Source organism: Solanum tuberosum, unplaced genomic scaffold (genome assembly GCF_000226075.1).
Source record: "Solanum tuberosum cultivar DM 1-3 516 R44 unplaced genomic scaffold, SolTub_3.0 scf00211, whole genome shotgun sequence".
In the NCBI taxonomy this organism is placed as follows: Eukaryota; Viridiplantae; Streptophyta; class Magnoliopsida; order Solanales; family Solanaceae; genus Solanum; species Solanum tuberosum.
In genome coordinates, this window is record NW_006239137.1 from 901,268 (window position 1) to 907,574 (window position 6,307).

The window sequence follows — 6,307 nt, forward strand, 5'->3', positions numbered from 1 at the left end:
CTTAGGCAAGTGTTAACCCTTTCTTTTCGGTGTGGGAGTAGAACACCGGATTCCATGTATCTCTCATGGTCTATGTCGGTTATTGCAATATTTCCCTAATGTAAATGTAAATGAAGGTATGAATGGTGTAAATTCGTACTAGGGCTTTCTTACGGGTTTCTACATAGTGTAAGGGAGGGAATGGTACTTCTCTTGCGCATTGCACTTGTGGGATCCTAAGAGATGGTTGTAGTTGTGTTCTCTTATGATTATGATGATTATGCCTTATGTATGTTGAAGCTATGTTATGTATGATCATTATGAATATGGTAAGTTATGATGAAATATGATCTTATGAATGTATGCATGAAGTAGGTTGCTTAATGTGATACTTGGCTTTGAATAGGGTTACATGATTCTATTCTTTGCATTGCACTAGTATTGCTTGGGCTGTCTACATGGTGGGATGATATTATGTTGGTTGGACTATGATGTTTACTTTGTGTGCATATTGGATTTACTTGGTAAAAAGCATGTTTTGACTAAATGTCCTTTTATGCATGTTTCAATGGTTTTATGCATAGTAGACATACTTAGTACGTGTGTTGTACTAACCCATATTTTCTCCCTTTTCCCCAAACATTTAGGTTCGGGCAGTTGAGGATTCAAGCTTACTTCTCAAGACACTTGGAGTTGCTTTTCCAAGTTGGTGAGTCCTCAAGTCCGAGGACAAGACCCTATGATCTAGCTTCTATGTTTAGTTCTTTGCTTATGTTGAAAGACATTGTTGTACTTTCCTATTTCAAGACTTCTTATTGATGTAAGGGCTAAGTCCCATTTTCGATACTTCTATGTCTAGATGGTACATTGTGACGAAGTTAGATTCTATTTTTCATATATGAAGTGAAGTTGAACTTCCAAAGTAAAAGTTTTAAATTTTCCATGATTTTATTCTATGATACATGCTACGACGAATGCTAAGGGCTTGTATAAGACGTCTTCGAGGTCGAATACGCTGGTAACGACTAGGGGGTGCTCTCGGGTCGTTACACTTTTTGACCGTTGACCAAGCTTATGTGGCAACTTAATTATTGAGTTGGCACAAATGTGTGATGTCACGCATAGAAGGAGTGTGAAAGATCAAATTTTAGACTAAAAATTTTTATTTTATTTTTTAAAATAGAAAAAAAAGATAATAAATAATAAAATTAACTTTTTTTCCAGTTCTTTCTTCTTTTCCCACCCCACCCATTCCCACTTCTTTTTTTTCTTTCTACTCTCAAACCCCTATTTCTCTTCTTTCTCCCCTTTCCGGTTCTTTCCAATCTCTTGTTTCTCTTCTTTTTCTTTTCACATTTTCTTCCTTCCGAGAATAGAAACGAAATTGTATTGTTGTTGTAGATCTGTATTTTCCTTTTATTTTCAGGGTAATTTATAACCCATAAAGTGATAAAGATTCAACAATCTTGAAAGATGAAAAGTAATTGTTGAATGTCTTTGTGAAATTAGGTGAAATGTGTTATGTAAAATTGTGTACAAATATTAGAGTATATTGATGTATTTTAATGGTTATTTGTTAACATCAATGGGGAAAGAGATTTATGGTGGTTCAAGTGGTAGATGTGAATGTTGGTAAGAGAAATACGATTAAAAGTTGTGAATGAAAGAAATTTTTAAAAAAAATATCGAATGATAATTGTTAGTTATTTAGGAATGTAATGATACTAGTGAGAATAGAAGGTTGTGGTGGTATCTCTAATGTAAAAAAAATGGAGAGAGGTGAAGGGATGAAGGAGGAATAAAGTGAAAAAGAAAGAAAAATCAATTTTTTTTTAGAAAAAAAATCATAATAAGTGATGTGTCATTTAAAATGTGATGTGGATGATGATATGTCATTTTTGTCAAGTGTTTGAAGTTCACACACAACGAAAGAGGTTTAAAATGCTTAGTTTCACTGAGTTAAAGGGTTCAATTGACAAATGATCAAGTAGAATGGTTCAGAATACAAACTCATACAAGTACAAGGATCTGTCAAATCATTCCGCCATTATATTATATAAATTATATTATACAAAATCTGAAAACTACACGTTTAAACAAACTTTAAGAAGTTATACAAAAAAGATTGAATGTATATGGTGATAAAACTGGAAAAAAAAAACAAAGGAAATCATCATCATATACAAATACAAATCAAACCAAGAATTGTTAATTGCGAACTATACAAACGTGGTTAATTATACAAACTCGAAGTCAGCCCACGTAATTAATGGTTAATGTTAGTCGCGAGTGATAATTATAGCAAACTATAGCTATGTTGACTAATTAAGTAGTATAAATTTCCTTAACCACGTAATTTTTTTTAAAATAATTAATATTTGATGATAAATAAATAGTTATGTACTTAGATACAAATATTGAATATGAGAAAATAATATGTTTAGTAAAAATATATTAATAAGTATTCTTTTGTTAAAATGATTTAAATATTTTTAAAAATATTTTACAAAACATATAAATTGGAAGTATTTTGGCATAGAAAGGATGTGTGAAAAATAATAATTACAACAAAAAGATATATAAAAGTATTTTTGACGGAGGATATTTTAGAGACAACAAATGATATTAGGGATAAGACTTTGTCAAATTAAAGTGCTTATTAGCCATTATATGGTGGATGATTAATTTGTGACTTTTGATCCATTCTAGCTTAATATCACATACTTATAAGTATTTTTGTGCTAGCCATAAAATCATGGTGGATGATTAATTTGTGACTTTTGATCCGTTCTAGCTTAATATCACATACTGTTTGTAACAAATTTTTAAGTGACAGAAAATAAATTACAATCACAATAAAAAATGAAGAAACATAATTTTATTCATCAAGATAGCGGGTACAATTCTGTTCCTCCCTTGATTCTCCTCTCCTAAGATTTATCCATGATTCGAGGGTCGTTAGTGGCGTATTTCTCGAACTAGGATGATTTAGATTTGACCTCTATATGAGTATTCCATGACTTTTGTGGAATATTCGAGATCCTGATCTTTAAAAATACCCAAGAGTTTATGGGATATTTTGAGATGTCTTTTAAGGGAATTTAGTACCCTTTATATAGACATGAACTAGGGTTTAGGGTTGAGTAGCCTCCAAGAATTCTAATTGAAACTGAACACACCTTCTAGAGTCCCAATTCGAATTGAACACGTCTTGTAAAGTACACAAAATTTCAATGTCTACACGTACTTATAAGTATTTTGTGCTTATCAAACATAAGATTGTTAAATTTGCGGGTCAAAATGAGTTGAGCTAATAAATAATCACTTAGTGATGTTTCTAAAAGTTACTTTAGCGGAAATGAACTAAAACGCAAGTTGTAATGTAACACGTCAAATTCTTACTAAGTATTAATTTATTCATTTTTTTCTTTTATCAATTTCTAGTACCTAATAAAAGTATGTTTTTTTCTTTATTATAGCTATATATTACATATCAAATTATTTTTTTAAAAGAAAATTGATAAAATTTCTCATGAGTTAATTTGAGATGTCTATCAGCTCAATTTTTTATGAGCTGAGCTAATAAATAGGCAGATCAATAATCAATCAAAACTTGAGCAAATTGAATATGTCATGTTTACATGGGTTAATTTTATCATCCCTGAATCGAGTGGATAAATAAACTAAAAAAAAATATTTATAAATATTAATTTGATCAATTTATAGGGTTAATCAAATATCCTTTTGTTTGAAAAAAGTCTAATAGTAAAAAAATAAATAAATATTCAAATTTATATTAACAAAAAATGATACTCCCAGTAATTATTCTAATTTGTGATTTTTCTTTTTTTTGTTCATGCCAACTTTTATGATTTTCAATGGGAAGAATGCCAAAATAAAATCTATAAAATTCATAAATTTGTGAACTCTATACTAGGTTTGTAGCTTAGGGTTATCCTAATCTTGTACTTTAGAAAATGAAATACATAAACTTGAGTAGGGGTGGGCGTTATTTGAATTGAATATGAATATTTTGATTTGAATTTTCAATTTTTGGATTGGAGAAAGTACAATATAAATCTATTCTAAATAAGTTTGAATTAAATTTTTAAAGTTTGATTTTAATTTAGTCAGTTTGGATATTTCGAATATTCGATTTTGACTTTTAAGCATTTAAAACAAGTCACAATTAACAATCTTGATTCATCTAATAGTTTGCTTCTTTGAGGCCACCCTACCGCCTATGTTGCACAAATATTGAATATATTACTATAATGGATAGAGTCATATCATGAATTGTTAAAAGTTGAACTTATTAATATTAAATACATATGATATGAATAGAGCTGAATATTAGATATTAAAATTTAGAAAAGATCACAATATTAAATTTGATATCGAATCAGCAATCCGTAAATTTGAAGAAAATACTCCAAAATTCAATTCATAATCTAAAAATCCAAACGAATATCTAAAAGTTTGAATTTTGGGTTGAACTAAACTATGCTCACCCATAAACTTAAGGCAGTAGTAAAGTGGTCCTTTTAAGACTTTATTATATGAGAATTAGTTTCAACTAGTGTACTGGTTACAAAAATGATAAATAGCAAGAAATATTACAACATTTGGCTGTTCAAATTATAATTTGTTTTAATGGAGTCACTCTCATTTCAAATTTTGAAAAAAGAAGAAGGTTTTATTCGTATCCTCAAGCGTTTATAAGGTAGTTAAGTTGACCACATAAAATAAGTCATCTCTATTAACTATACACATCAGTTTCAATTGGAACATGACTAAAGTTTTACGACTTATTGATGATAAAACGTATAATTAAGTTATGTGAATATTTAAAGTGGTTGTCGTATGTATATAATTAGCACCTGAGAACACAATTGTTTACAAAATTTTGAATCAAAATAGTTTAATAGAGAACTTATCATGTGTTCAAATGATCAATTAAAACTTAATTCGGATGTTTAAAGTTGTTGCTATATTAAACCTAAATTATAAAATTCAAAATGGAAACGTTTAATATAGACAAAAAAAATGGAGATGCTGGGTATCGATCCCTGTACCTCTCGCATGCTAAGCGAGCGCTCTACCATCTGAGCTATATCCCCAGATGGAGTGCTTGAGCTATAATTATAAAATTATACTACAGATTAAAGAAAGTAGGAATGTCATTTTGCCTCAATTATTAATTATAGAAGAAGAGCCCTTGAACACCCTTTTCCCTATTGCTTATGAAAATTCTTTGGAGGCAATCAAGTGGATATATAGCTTATCATTTTGATGGAAATAATCAAGATGATTGGCTAAGTCAACACTGAGATAACTCTGGTCCAAATATGGTTCATATGAGTCCAGTGTCAAATAATCCTTTTGATGGCTAGCTCCAAAATCTTTGAAAAAAATCAATGTATAAGTTTAACAGAAGCAAATGAAACAAAAACATGTTTCTTAAAACTTTGAAAATTCCACCTCAGGGCTTTGGTCTAGTTGTACGAGCAGTAGTACACGTAATGTGCGAGTTAAGTGCATTTCAGGACTTTGATCTAGTGATAAGAGCGAAACATGTAATGTGTGGGTCAAACTCATGTCATGGGTTTTAATCTTGTTGTGACAAAAGCCTCGTATTTAATTAGAGAACATAAAGGGGTGGACACTTATTTTAAAAAAGAATTTCCTTCTCTTTCATCAATATTATATTACTATTTCTATTTAATTCTTATTTTCTTATTTCATAATATAAATCTTTTTTTTTTAAATAATCACTCTATAATCTATATACTCTTCATGTAATATAATTTATTTATTTTTTCAAATTCTTCATTTAATAGAAGATTATATTTCATAAATTGCAACAAATATTATATAGAATACATGTTAACGAACAATTCAAATAAAAGTGAAATCATTGATGAAATACAATTACATTATCGTAAAATTTATTTTGAATTTTACATAAATACTCAACTTTTAAGACGGTTACGTTGCTTTCATAAATGTTCTATTAATGCATTATGGAGTTCAAAATGAGAAAGTTTGTAGTTCTTATTTTTCTACATGTAGCAAAAAATTATTTAAATTAACAATTTTATTTCATGTAATAATTTACTCCCCTTATTCCATTTTGAACTATTGGCAACAAGTATTTCCAGGTTCATTAAAAAGTGTAGTTTAATAATTTATCACTAGCTATAACAATAAGCGAATTATCATGTAAATTTTATGCATTGTTCATAATGAAAATAATTAAAATTTTAAATTATATATTTAAAGTGACAAAAAATTTAAATTAGTAAAAATGTTGATTCTGGATGGAAGT

The 6,307-nt window shown here is 28.9% G+C and overlaps 1 non-coding gene across 1 annotated transcript; it reads right to left on the reverse strand.

Annotated features, from left to right (window-relative positions):
- Positions 1-5,026: 5,026 nt before the first annotated feature.
- On the reverse strand, positions 5,027-5,099 carry TRNAA-AGC (transfer RNA alanine (anticodon AGC)). The gene has a single exon. It is a non-coding gene; the product is annotated as a tRNA-Ala (tRNA).
- Positions 5,100-6,307: the final 1,208 nt, after the last annotated feature.